Source organism: Argopecten irradians, chromosome 11 (assembly GCF_041381155.1).
Source record: "Argopecten irradians isolate NY chromosome 11, Ai_NY, whole genome shotgun sequence".
Taxonomy (NCBI): domain Eukaryota; kingdom Metazoa; phylum Mollusca; class Bivalvia; order Pectinida; family Pectinidae; genus Argopecten; species Argopecten irradians.
Genome location: NC_091144.1, coordinates 18,539,425 through 18,555,517, shown reverse-complemented (window position 1 = coordinate 18,555,517; position 16,093 = coordinate 18,539,425).

Below are 16,093 nucleotides of genomic sequence, written 5' to 3'. Positions count from 1 at the left end.
TAAGAATACTTCAAAAGTGTACGTTTTAAACTAAAGCCCGATTAAAAAACATGACTACTTTCTTTATTCATATATTTTAAAGACAACATTGAAGGCGCAATTGGTATGATAATGAAGAATAGAAACACGTATCTAAGACATTTATGTAAATCGATCACCTTAATATGAATTTGCTTATTATTGATGGACAACACATAGAAAGGTTGATATTCATTCACCCCTAAAGTTCTATGATGAACTGTTCGAGCTTTAGTTTTAGAAAAAAGTTCAATGTGTCTTCATGAGTAAATGACTTTGACTTTAAACATATTTTATTGTCATAAAAGTACAAGTGGATCAGGTAGGCCGAACTATATCTAAGTTATTTCAACTTAAGAAGCCTTCTCCAATCAACATGAAATATTTACATGTGATGGCATACATACACTAGGTATAAATGATAAATGTATTTATCAGAGTATATAATGACAAGATATACTATATAGGTTAAAATTATGTAATGTTCAAAATCTTCTGCTGGACTTCATAAATGATTCCACAAGTTTAAATACATGACAGTTTACTTCCAAAGCCAAGTTTTCATTCCGTAAAATAATAAATTTAAATTTACTTGTATATTTAGATCATTTAAAACTTGGAGCATATCTGTACGGGCAGCAGCATGATTTTGACATTCAAAAAAGAAATGATTAGCATTTTCACAAGTGTAGCCACACTTTATACAAATAGAATTTGTTGCCAAATTTACACGAAAAATGTGTTCTTTAAGAGAACTACACTGATGTTTTGATTTAGTATGTATAATATTCAATTTTCTTTCCCTATAATTAAATTAACATGGTAGACTAGTAGAAATAGGTTGAGAAAGAGCTAGTCTAAAGGAAGGAAAAGGTACGGATTTAACATTGGCATCTAAGTTGTTCCAGCTTCTTAAAGAAGTGGGATAGAAAGATTTTGTTGTAGTAGATAGTCGGTAATTTGGAATTTGGAAACTTGCATTATTTCTTAAAGTATAAGGATTGTGATAGCCTACTGTGCGAGGTAATAAGTTTGATAGATAACATGGAGTCATATTATTGTTTATCTTATATAGTAATTGTAGTTTTCTTTTAGCTCTTCTTTCCTAAAGTCCTAAAGGGGTTCAAAATCTGTTTCAAAATATAATGATTCATTTCTAGTATAACACGGTAACCGGTAAGAATTCTAGCTGCTTCACGCTGAACCCGTTCTAATTTATCTGAATCAGCATGAGCGCATCCGTCCCTAACTTCACATGCGTATTCAGGTAAAATAAAAAAAATTATAAATTCTTAAAAGAGCATCACGCTTTAACTTATATATTTGCCTTAAGATATTTTTTTTCATAATTGATTTATTAATTTCATTGATGTGATTGAATTAAAAATGACTCCAAGATGCCTATGAAAACAACTAAAATCTAAAAAAAAAGTACCATTAAAAGTTAAATCCCATTTTTCGTCAATGTTATCAAAATCTGATAGCAAAATTACCTCAGTTTTATTAGGATTAAAAGAAACAAGCCACGTTTTTTCCCTATTGATTAAATTTATCTAAATCCTTATTTAAAACTGTTTTTATTTCACGACATGAGGATGATGACTTTATAAGAGTAGGGTCATCAGCGAACAAACTTGCAGTTTATTGAAGCTAAATCAGTTATATAAATAAGGAAAAGAAGTGGTCCAAGATTTGAGCCTTGAGGGACACCAGCTCATATCATACCAATATCAGAAGAAGAACTGTTTATAAATACTTTTTGATATCTTTCAATTAGTAATTTTCTATCCAGGACAATAGGTTACCCGAAATACCATATGATTTTATTCTAATTATAAGACTTTTGTGCCAGACTCTGTAAAAGGCTTTAGAAATATCACATAATATCATACAAGTATGTTTCTTTTCTTCTAGATTTAGACAATGTTATGGTATATTTCAATTAATTGATTTACCGTTGAATGACCAGACATAAATCCGCCTTGAAACGGGTAAAATAGATTATTTTCAAAAATTAATATGCAAGTGCATAAACTTTCCCCTTTCATGAAACACTTTCCCAACAGTAGAAAGAAGAGAAATGGGACGATAGTTTGATATAGAATGTCTATCTCCTTTTTTAAAGAGAGGCATAATTTTAGCTATATTCCATACATTTGGAAATAAACAGGTAGATGGAGAAAAATTAAAAAGAACCTCAAGTGGTTTACAAACTGTATCAGCCGTGTATTTAAGCATATGGTGACTTATACCATCTTCACCTTGAAGCTTTTCCAAGCTTTAAATTAATTAAAACATCACAAATTTCATTAGAAGTAACAAGTAGATTTTTTTAAAACACTATTATTTTTCAACTGTAAAATAGGCACTTCATTGCTGCTATTACCAATATTAGTAATACTACAGAAATATTCATTTAATAGATTTGCCTTGTCTTTATCATCTACAGATAAAAGACCAGAGGTTTGGTCTATAAACGTGGAAATATATTCTGACCCTTTTCCATACATTGAAATCGCCTCAATAACAACTGTATCAGCCGTGTATTTAAGCATAGGGTGACTTATACCATTTTCACCTTGAAGCTTTTCCAAGCTTCAGATTAATTAAAACATCACAAATTTCATTAGAAGTAACAAGTAGATTTTTTTAAAACACTATTATTTTTCAACTGTAAAATAGGCACTTCATTGCTGCTATTACCAATATTAGTAATACTACAGAAATATTCATTTAATAGATTTGCCTTGTCTTTATCATCTACAGATAAAAGACCAGAGGTTTGGTCTATAAACGTGGAAATATATTCTGACCCTGAATCGCCAATAAGTCTCTTTACAAGTTTCCAATAATTGTTTTCGGATCTCCTGAATAATAATTACCAATAAGATCACCTAAATTGTCGTAAAATGATAACTTTGCAAATTTTTTTTTCATGTTATTAACTTTATTCCTCTGATTTCTAAAATTAGATATATCCCTTGGATGTTTAGAATTTATGGCAATTATTCTCAATCTATCACGTACTCTCATATTTTTCCTCAAATTAGAATTCACCCATTGTTTATTTTTTTGGCCTCACAGTAACATCTTTATTCGGTTTGCATACATTTGCAAAATCAAGGAAAACTTTGGAAAACTGTACACTAGCAGTATCAACTGATTCTCAATTTGCAAAAAAGAGTATTCCAATCAAGTTCCTTAATTAAATTTTCAAATCGTTCAAAATTTCCTCTTTTGTATAACCATACTCGTCTTTTGTAAACAGATTTAATTTTAAAAGGAACTTCAATGTAAGCAACACATTATCCCGCGGGTGGAGATCTCGTCTCTAAGATGACGAATGATTCTTTTGTCATGCGCTATGTGAGCACGTGCATATATCTCTAGTGCGAGATAGAAATATTTCACATTGGTAAAATTGCGGATATCCATGTACGGGTTAAAAGAAAGGTAGATACAAATTAACAATCATTGGCAAATAATCTTAGTTTACTATGGACTTTACTTATACCATTGTTGTGAAGGGCTATGAATATAGGATTTTTAGAACCTGTTCTCAGCTCTCGAGCCATACTTTATAGTTAGGAATATTTGCTTCATTTATCCAAACTGCTTTTTTTATCAATTGGACAATACGGGGACATCAACTAGCATTTCATCTCTATACAAGACACAGGGCGAATATAATACCGCAGTCTCCCAAAACACACACTTCAATCAATGGGTTTTAAATGATTTTTTTTTCGTAAATATACTACCAACGTATTAATGATGTGTTTGTTCAAGAATTATAGTGTGCGATTGATGTATCTCCTTAATGTTTTTTGTATAAACATATTGTTGATATTTTTGTACATAGTTCTATAAGCATGTCAATCACAAAACAAGTTTTAAAGCCAAATCCGTATGCAATGTCACATTCTTAATATTGACCCCAGGCGTTATAATGACACTCCTAGTAAACAAATTAGGCGGACAAAATAACGTTGAAGATGAAGTGTATTTTGTACTCTGTCCAGTATATCCTGAATTAAGAGCCCCACACATCAAAAGGTCTTTTTGTTGTCGACCAAGTGGGCATATGCATATCGAATTATTCTCTAGAAGAAATATTGAAATTTTAATATGTCGGGTAAATATTTGTTTCGTGCTACAGGGTAAAGAATATCTCTGTTCGCAAGTAACTCAATGATAATATTTTTTTTATTATCTGCGTGGTAATTTGTCATCAGTATCAATGTGGCTTCTGTTGTGACCACACTATAGATCTACATATGTAGCTAATAAGTATATTGACTAAAATAGTGTCAATGTCATTTTGATAACGAAAATGATTGTATTGTTCCCATTTTGCTTGTTATGCATTTGGATGAAAGAAAAACTTGTAAAAACCTCATACACCCAAGACACCACATACACGGGAAGTCGTCCTTAAAAGACCCCGTGTGTTAATAGGACGTTATTACAATATATTTCTAACAGACTTTGTCATTAAAATCAGGTAATGACAAAACTGAAAAAATAACAAACAAAATTCAAAACACCTACACCAATAATCAAACTTTATCTAAATTGACAAATTCCCATGGAAGTGACAGCCGCCTACTCCTTATTGTAACCAGGCTACGAGAACAAAACTACCCAGCCATAAAATACATTATTCACAAGTCAGCGAACTCGAAAAGTATGTTTTTTCTAGGGTTATAATTCAGCACGAAACCAAGATGGTTTGTTTGTTTAATTTTAAGATACCCCCATGTTTTTGCGAAAATCCATGTCATTGTTTTCCTTATAGGTATTATTTTCGTGCATTTGTCATGTAGATTTCAAATCTGTAAAGATAAATTCGGTTCTGAAACGAACTATATTTTGAGATATTTGAGCTTGAAATATACCGTCGACAGCTGAGGTCATTTAAGGTCAAGGTTTTATGAATAATGCTGCTAAAACATATGCTGTCTAAAAGGCTGTGTGTAATGGAAGCATTCTACAATAAAAAAATGAGATAGGTATTTAAACAGATGTTATACTAAAACACTGTATATACTAATAATAAAAACGGTATTTTAAATTATGACGAAGGCAAAGTTTAATAAGTACGAAACATGTAAACTCTTCCTTCTCAAAGTACACATGAGTGACATGACGGCTAAAAAAAAGACATACAATGGATACTTATCCTTTTACGTTTGTAACGCTATGTACGGACGATAGAAGTCTGTTTTTATACAAGTTTCGGATGGGAGCATGCTACCAAGTTTGACAAATTCTTTTCAAATATTATACTTTACACAAGATCAAAACAGATTTTGAAAGAAACTGAAACCTTAGAACAGTACATCAGATACTAGCCTTAACTTGACGGAATATATTGTAGAAAAATCAATGTCTACAATAACATCTGAAAATAACTAAAATGTTGCAAAGGAGATAAAAAGAAGTTAGTCACAATATCTTCAAACATTGGGTTTGAAACGACGCACACAAACACATACAAATGATTGGGGAATTACAAATAAATAGAAAAATAAAAAAAACACATGAACACACACTGTGAAAACTAAAAGAGTAATTAATTCACTTGAAATGCCACGATGTCCATAGTCCTTTCTAAAAGCAGATGAAAAAGGGGTTACATAAGAAGGTTCACACAACACGCAATTCTATACTTTTTTTTAAAAAATGCAATAAAAAATGCAAACAATAAAAGACATTGTTATATATTTTATTAAGCTTACTATTACTGTAAATGGCTAGATCTTATCACATCGGTGTTGCATGAAGATACACAGTAATCAACCACTAATGTAAGTCAAACGGAACTAAAATTGCGCGGGTGTATGTATGTGAATGCGAGCAAACTGCGTATTTCAATCATATATGGCATAGAAAGATGATGTCCTCAATATTATCTTACTGGTTTTTTAAATGATGATATTCTGTAAACAACTTTCTTTCTCGTGCGATTTACTTTCGCGAATTTCACGTTCAAGATAAATGTGCTGTTGCAGGAATGCCCTAAAACGGCCCACAAAGGAAGTCGATCCTGTACCTAATGTCCGGATAGATAGTACCTAGTCGTACGAAAACCTCTCAGTGACAAACAGAAATACCACTTACGGGTCTGTGAAAAACAAAGACATGCTTTTGATGAAAAAGTGAAATAGATGGCGCTATTGAGTCAAGTGAAAAATAATATCTTGTTCCATATGTATTTTCATAGCTTTACTGGAAAATATAGTCGATTTCAAAAAAACACTGTGGGCGGTTCTGCAACAGTTCCTTTGCGAAAGTATATCTCCGCGATTGATTTCTTCCTAATTTCTTCCTCAATTAAACTCAACGGTATTTCGATCTAATTTTAAATCGTCGAAAATGTTTTGAACTTTGAAAATTTAGTAGTCACAAAAAAGGTTGATTTACAGTAGTATATGGTTACATTTTCAAACAAAGTACCAATTCTTATCTGGAGAATTCCTACCACAGCCTTTATTGTAAAACTTTTTTCACATGTCTATGCCAATACATGGGATGATCTGGGATGTTATTCATATTAATCAACCTAATATTGCGAAATTTATCTGCTGAGATCTCCCACGTGTTAGTTACGAGATGTTGAACGGAACCAGAGTTACTGAACCTTATCCCAATTCGTTGTCATATAGTCAACGAATAATCATCTGCTTTGATTTATAGGGTTCGTAATTCAGCTCGAGAGTAGGCGTACAATTTTACGGTTACGATTTCACGGAATTGGGTGTTTAAATAACAAGACTGTCTGAACATTTTCCTCGTGGTAGAAAGTATTGCAATAATTCATGTTGCACAACCGGAAGCCTATGATGCTATATGCATAATTTCACCTTCATTATGGCATCCTGATTTGTTGAGGTGAAGGTGACTATACCTTTATCGTCGAATCTGTAACAAAGGTATTTAAATATAGCATTATCAGCAGACGTACATCCAGATAAAAGTCATACACATAAACGATAAAGTTGTTATTTGAGACATGTGTTTACTACCCAGCTATTTCTGTTTGTAATCGATTTCGCAACTGTCTTCTATGTGGAGCGAACAATAAATGGCAAAAACTATATATGTCGTGCCAAAAAAAATATGTCGTGCAAGTGTTTGTCCCTATTTGGTGTCAACCTGTGGAACATGAACAAGGGCCATTTTATTTTACGGTTTGGTTTGTTTTGGTTTGGTTGCTTGGGCGTAACGTCCTATTAACAAATAATGTTATTTATGGATAGCCCCTCCTGTATGCGATGTGTCTTGTGGGAATGTCTGTATATATTGAGAAACTGCGGTGAATTCGTGTCTCTCTGTAATAGATCTTTTGAAAAAATATCTTTTCATTTTCATAGTGTTATCTCACTGAAGAATGCTGCCAAAGACACAATGAATGCACACCACGTTCGGTCACATTATACTGGCAAACCAGTCGTCCTACTCTCTTTATGCTGAGCTCTTTTATAGTGTCTAGTCTAGAGCACAGAGCTTCTACATAGGAACAACTTCAAGGTCAAGCGAGACGTTAGGAAGAAGGTAAATAATCGAGAAGGGAGAGAACAACAAGACAGTAAATTTAGTCGACTTTTACGATCATGCAATAATGAGGTATAGTTCTTGTACCTAACAGAATATGTACGTCGAAATCACATGATCTATTGTACAAAGTAAGCATTACAAGGAATGGACTTTTAAGTTTATAGCGAATAGGAGAGAAAAATAGAATTCAAGCCTTAAAACAAAACTTTAAAAGTTTTTACAAGGTGTGTATCTTCGTCAGCAGTCTACTATCCTGATAATGGGAATATGCACCAGGGCCCGGCACCATAAAACTATTCCCAGACGGAATTTTTTTCAAGTATATGATTTTGCATAGACTTGAGTAAAAAACCTGTGAGAAAGTTTTATGTTACCGGGCCCTGACCATCAAATAAGTTAGTAAATTTAAATAGCGTTGGCCGGGGATGCTAGTATACTACCATTCAGACATCCTGTCGACCCGTTTCTCTTTATAACAACCTCTGTTGGTACTTCCAAGTATCCGATGAAGCTAATATAACAATAATATAATAATATAACCGACATATTTGTATTTGAGCTTGTGACTTAGATTGGTTAAGTCTAGATTTGTATGGTCAATCTATGACTGGCGTAGATGGAGTAGTGAATGCTAACTCCCCTGGAACACATGACTCTATTATTTTGTAGTTTTGCATGGAGCTCTTGCGTGCGTGCGAACATATATTTTGTTTGTAATTTGCCAATGAATGTACAGCTTAGATCATGATTTCTGCCCTGCAGGTAGGGCGTTAAAATCTCACCTTCTGAACTTATTGCATGATCGCAAAAGCCGACTGAATTTAGGATATTATTTTTTCTTTTCTTTCTTCTAACTTTCTTTTGCTTCTTCCGCTAACGTTTCCCTCAACGCCACCTCACTTTGGCTTTCTGTTGAGCGCTCGGCCTTGTGAGGATGGATCTGAGTTCTCTCCCGTTGTCAGTATATAATGTGACCGAGTCGGGTGTATTTGGCAGCATGTTTCAGTCACATTGCACTATAAAAAGGACAACAGTTCCACTATACTAGAAGACATGACACAGATATACATCAGTCTCCCCAAAACGTAGTAACGTAGTATTGTGCAGTATTCCGAATTTGCATATTACAGAGTTATCTGCACTTGCGGGTAGGTATTTATTGTGACGGAACGCAACATCATACGTTTCGGAGAAAACGACGTGAATTGCGCTCACAAAATAATGACGTAACAATCGATACCTACTCGAAAGGGAGCTAACTCTGTAATATGCAAAGACGGAATATACTCGCTTCACACCGCATGCATGGGAGGCTGTCCTTACATGATTCTGGCTGTTATTAGGAGATGTATTAATTAAACCTACCAACAAAAGATCACGATTTTCCTTTAATGTCTTTCTTTAAAATTATAGTTGCCTGTCGATACCTCACCTCAAATGACATTGCAACTCGAGCCTATTTTGTCTTTAAGTATGTAGTTTATGTCAATGAAGCAAAGAATACACTCAGTTCTAGATATTATGTTACGTTGGTATTCATCATCATTGTTGTATAGATATTTAGATAGAATTACGGTTTCTATTCTTCGTGTAATGCTAATGTGTGCTGTATTGGTTTGATCAGCTGTTGCAGGGTTTAGTTAACAAACCTACTACAATATATAAAATATCAACACAGACTAATTATATTGATTTGATTTTAGTGTCAATTGGTTCATTGTAGTTGCACTGTGTATCAATCAAATTCAAATTGTTAAATAGCCAAGAGAAAAAAAACAATTCGGTTTTTCAAAGGTAAGAGTTACTTTTTAGGACTTTCTGGTCTTATGCGGTTTTTTTTCATTTTGTTATCTGTTTTTAGTTTCAGATTAAGTTCGTCCAGTGTAATTTACAGCGTCAATGATGAATCATAGAATGACGAAACAACTGTCAGTATCCCTAACATCACATATTTGATTTTTAAATGAACATGGTCCCCATAGTTATATATATGTTGACATGTTTACTACAATATTATACAATACATCTATAGATGAGTAGAGCCACGAATGGTAAAAACGGCCCTATTCATTATCTTAATTACATTGTGTGCTAATGATCATGCAAATCCTGATAAAATGGGATGTATTTTTAAGCATAAAACATTGTTTTCTGTGTAGCCACAAGCTGCAACCAAAATGATTTTATGATTATTTTATCGTCAATCTTATTATGTTATGCTTTGAAAAATATAGACTTGTCAATTTATCCTGGATGAAACTCCATACTTCACTATTTCTGTGTTTTAGTGCGTTAACTTATCTATAATGACACACGTAACACATTATCTTTACTGAAAAAGTCCTAAGCAATATTAAATGCCTTGGAAATATAAACTGGTCGAGGCATGTGGCCAATAGGAAATATAAAATTATCCTGGATGAAATCTCCGTACTTCACTATTTTTGTGTATTTATCTATGATGGCACACGTAAAAAAATTTCTTAATAACATTTGGTACTTGAATATTTTTGTCACGAAGTACAATTAAAATATCATGATTTGTTAATTGGGTCCACTAACAGGGCCCGTTGAAATGACAATTTCACAAAATAACAAACAAAAATAATCAACAATAATAAAACAAAACAAAAACAACAAACAAACAAAAGCCTGTGTGAAGATTACAGAAATGATAGGCCCAAAAACGACAAGGCAGTATTTAATATTATCTGAAGTGTAGGTGCTTCTTCTCTTTTGTTGCCAATGTCACGTCAGTGCCCTGTACCCATATTGTTTCTTTAACGCGTTTTATATTTTAAACATACCGACCTTTACATATGATAGAGGTTTTGTTTACTTTTAAAACCAGTTTTACACACGAACGCCTATTTCGGATATGTTTTGTTATGATATTAAACTGACATTAACAAAATCTGATGTTTGCAGATTAGAGTTCGGTCTAAAAAGGATATAAAACAAACAAAGCTGGGTACAAATATCGTCCAGGTACTCTAATGTGTGGACAGATAATGCTCTCAATATATTGAAAATCTGTTTTAAAATGATTTTTATAATCGTTTTTTCCGTATTTAATGCGTATTTTACAAGATGGTGAATAGATCATTCGTAATAAGAAAACTAAAGACACAAGTATACCTTAACTGAAAAAGTAAACTTTGAAAATAAAACAAGTATGTCTGGTGATATCTCAAAAAACTCATAAAGAACCCAGAGATGAGGGGATATTATTCATCTGGAAACCAGAATCTCACTGCCATTGGTGAGCCAGATAAAACTTCTAAAATTCACAGTTCCATACGATTTGTCAAAAATAATTTTAAAGTGTTTAGTTGAATTCAGCTCTCGTATAATTAACATATGATTATAATTATGAGTTAATACTGGGACTGTTCTAACTGCTGTGCATCTTAAAGTACTTGTTGTGTTCTTTCTACGGTGCAATATCACCTTTAATGCCAGGAATCTTTTAGGGTTTGCCCATCAGCATTGATCTTGACATACAGTATCATAGTTTAACATGAATGTCCCGATATTGTACTGAAAGGGAAGCGGTCGTTTGGCTTCATTTTGTCTAATATCCTTACGACAGCATTGTTCTCTAAACGACTCCTCTCAATATGCCAAGTATGTATACATACAGAATTATGTGTTACGCATGCAAGGCACTATGACATTAACTCAACTATATATCTCACATCATAACGGACTGGTCAGTTTTGCCTTTCCTCTTGGCTTTTAGCAAGACCCAAAACTACCATTGTTATGTCATCTATTACTTACGGACATATCGGCAAGACAAAACTCATCAAGGAAAGTTTACGTTATAATATTAATATTTTAGTAGTATTAAGGGAGTGAATCATCTGCATCCTTGGTACTCCAGGGGTTATTCTCACTGACTTTATATCCATCCCATGACTATTTTATAGTAAAACTGGAGGCAGCTCAGGAGAAAAAAATCTGACCTGTAGACCTGCTGGGACTTTCTTTGATTATTATAAAACTTATACTTCCAACACACAACGTCAACAAATGTGCACCAGCATTTAATTTTTGATGTACATCAAAGGACCAAATTCAGATGAAATGACCTTTGTCTTATGTTGCCTTCAGTTTTACTATGAGATAGTCCAAGGGTGGATACAACGATTGTGATAGTTACCCCTGGAGTGTCAAGGATGGTGTTTCGACAGAACACTACATTACAGGAGGCGAACCACGAATACACAGGAGGCGAACCACGAATACACAGCAGTCTGCAAAGGACACAAACAAACTCGCCTCCCATATGTCAGTAAACGAGGTTAATTATTGATATCACCTGATCAACTGTCAGTTCAGACTTGACTGTTATACTTGTTTTGAACGAATTCTTTAAAAAGAAAAAAAATAGCCTTCTCCAATTTGATGTCACAGATAAATAACGCAGTTTAGCCAAAACTACCGACGGAGTTAATTACACCAACTTTTGTTATAACTATTGTTGTATTACTAATTTGTTTTTGTCCCGAAGCCTTGTTGAGACGATTGTGTGTGTGCCAATTATAGTTTTATGCATGATATTATATAAAAATAAGAGCAATAACATAAAGTTTATAGCGAAGCCTTTTTCACTAAACATCTAGCTAATTCCGTAAGTAATACATATGATTGGTATGGAGAGTATGTCTTTATAGCGCCTGATTTCGACAGCTCGCCTGTCATAGTCCAGTGAACTCCAATGTTTGTGTATGTTTCATAAGTTCAATGTTGAATGGACGTTTATAAATAGACTAGGTTTTTGAAATGATTGTATGAAACATCACGATTGACACACATCTGCGTTTGAATGTGTGTATAAGTCCATGACAGTAAGAAAGTCTCGTGTCCCTGAGTCATATGGTAAGGTGATATAACTATTGCGAAACATATTAATTTGAACATTTTAAAAGCGGATTACGAAATCTTAGGCATTCCAATGTAAAAATAATTACGACCGACATGTTTTTTGTTTATGTTTTTATTGTTTATATTTTCAATGTATTGTATTTTCTTAATATCTGTCTTTTTTAGTGCAATCGTGCTATCATTCGGAAAACACTCACTTCCATGTGGTTTGAAGTCAGATGTCTGAAGTGCTATCTCCGGGACCAACCTAACAACGATTTGTTTTCCATCGACTTCCTTTTATTATGCAGGAACGTATAAGTGACACCGCCCAACTTTGGCTTTGAGTTGGGCTCTTGCCCCTGTGAAGAAGGCTCTGAGTTCAGTTCCCTTAGAGATACATTCTAGCGGGCACTGATATTACCGGTGTAAAGAAAATGTTTTTTTTTTATTCACAAATTTCGTTATTACGGTTACATAAAGAATAAAACACACACACGAAAAAAACACATTGTGATCCGTTTCGCACGACTTTCTAATTTAAGTTAGATTTTGTTCGCCATGTCTCTGACAGTAATTCTGTTATGGCAATGACATTAAACTAACAAATTACCAGACGTTTCGGAAGTTTAAGCGTATTAAAATCCTAAGACAAAGCGATCTATAATAGAAATCTGACAATACCATTCCAAGCGAGACATGATATTTTAAAATATCAGTGTTAACATGTAATATTTGGCTTGATTTCAATTTGCTTATTATCAATGATGTCATCTCCAAGTATATGGACGAATTTGTGCTTTAAAAAAACTGTATTATATTCAAATTTCAAATTGTATCTCTCTATGATAGCGAAACTTTTATATATTACCAAACATAATGATACACGTATCTAGTCATACCATACTGACAACTAATGAATCAGTCGTTCCACCCTTGTATTCAACAGCAGGAAATTAAATAAAAGCAGATGTATACAGCTTCAGAATATCTATTATCCATCACGACAAAATGATTTTTTAATATTTAGATATGAATAAATATGCACATTTTCGTCAAATCTGATATCATATAAACATATGACATTTTCTTGGTTTTTGTTTCAGGATAGAAGATTTGTTATTAACTTAAACATTGGAAATCACGACACACTATAAATCTCTTTATTTCCTCCAGATCTGAATAAAGAATAACATTTAACATGTGAGCATTAAACAAACGGCAAATAGACATTTACAAAATATGTACAAGTTTAAGTCCCATTAGAATTTAGTTACAAATTAATCTCAACAATAAATATATTCTGTTTTAAAACGTAGATGTAAACACTTTAATATATTATATTTCTGACATCCTCTTAATCTTCATTTGTCTTTACCTTAAAAAGTACTGTATTACACAAAGCAAAATCTGATAAACTTCCGGGATGTTGACATGAATTAAGGATCTTATCTTTTCTTTTCTTCCTAATTGACTTTATCTTTCCTAATGCCTTCCTTGGCACCGCCTCACTTTTGGCCTTGCGTTGAGCGTTCGCCCCTGTGAGGAAGGCTCTGGGTTCTGTCCCCTGGCCGAGACACACCAAAGTCTATAAAAGTGGTAGTTTCTGCTCCTGCTTAGCGCTCAGCAAACGGGGAGTGGGACGACTGGTTCGCCCGTTGTCAGTATAATGTGACCGGGTGGGGTGTGTTGCTTGGTGTCTTCGGAGGCATGCTTCAGTGATATAGCACTATAAAAAGGGCAATAGTTCCACTATACAAGAAGACATAACATGAATTTACCGCAGTCTCCCAAAACACGCACCTCGCACAACATACACGCAACACACCGCATACATGGGAGGCCGTCCTTACATGACCATAGCTGTTAATAGGACGTTAATTAATCAAACAAACAAACAAAAAGACATGAATTCTATTTCAAACTTCTTGACCAATAAACATCAATATTCATCACAAATTTTGCTATTTTTACCACAATGTAAAATAATTTGACTATGATAATTAAAAACACCTAATGATATTAGAGGAAGAAACCAAGGACAGAGGAGGCACCAAACGGAACCATTTTTTTTCATGTTGCATATACTCACATTACTATACACGTGTGGTACTGAACCTGTATATATAAATGCCATATGTACCCCTGTATGGTACAATATATTATGTTTGCACGTTTCCCTGTGAAGTGTACGGCATACCTCCCATCTTAACACCCCATACCCTTCTCTAAAGAGCCTCACACTTGTGTTAAGAAAGTTATTTGCTCGAACTAAACATGATTTATGAGCTAAATAAAAACGAGTTCTCGGGTCTGTTTGCTCAGAGGTCGATCATATGTTGACAGTCACGAATGGAACGACAGTGACCCATTATTTAACTGGCCAACGAGAGAACAGACTACAATGTAATTAATTCAATTACTAGGATCTTAACCCCTGTCCATAAAAAAAATAAAAAAAAAATAATTCCATTGGCTGAGAAGTATGCAAGATCAGATGAAATCACAAAAATTTACAATATCAAAAATAAGAATAATACATTGGAGACGTGATAGATGTTGTATAATGTCGAGCTGCAAACTAAATACGAATGTTTTATGAATTTTTTAGTGAATTTAAAACATTCTATTTTTTATCATAATTGATTGAAATAATAGAAGTATAAGTATTTGTAGCATACATTGTACAACGGTATGAAACGGGTATCATTATGATGTAAATTCATCATTATATATTTAACGCTATGCATAGATATATTCCAATACAAGAACCCCATGAGCCTTAACGGTCACCTGAGTTATGTACAGTGTATATAATCTAAGCATATGGTTTCATGTAGTGCCAAAATAAAATATGATACAGTCTGTGGCCCTTATTGGGATATAATGTTAAAATGCTGTCTTATGCTAATGATTCTAACCAAGTTTGACTCATTTCCTATCAAAATTGAAAATCTAATGTTTATAAATATGTTTTCCCTATATTCACCGTAATAAATTGAGGGGAAAATCTGAAACCCAAGGGCCATGAAATTCACAATTTTTGCAACATCTGCGAGTTAGAAGATTTTAGTAAATTTTGGTAAATTTTATCAGTTTTGACTCCTACCACAGAAAACTCGGGATGAGGTCCATAAAATTTACAATTATGATTGTCCTTATGCTTTAGAACGTTTGAGCAAAATTTCATTAATTTACTTCAGCAGTTTCGAAGAAGAAGTCGAAAATGTGAATTGTTTATGGACATACGGCGGACAAAAGGCGATTAAAATAGGTCACTTGAGACTTCGTTCCAGGTCACCTAATAAAAATATTACCAATAAAAATCATTGCTACTTTATTCCACAAAGTCAATTTCAACGCAAAAAAAAATTAGTAAACACAGTTCTGTCAAAATAATCTGGGGAAAATCAGCCTCTGAATTTTTATACATTAGGTACTTTTCTATTAATTTCTTAGGTCAGAAACGTTTCCACAGATTAATGATAGTCATATGTTGATAAATCGTGTTGATTTCTCACTTACTTCAGAGCAGTAGACAACACAGACAACACGAGAGTGTTTATATTCATCACGATTTAGGTCTATATGTATTTAAACCTGTCCAGCCACTAACGGCTTGTCATGTGACAATACCGGTGCCAAT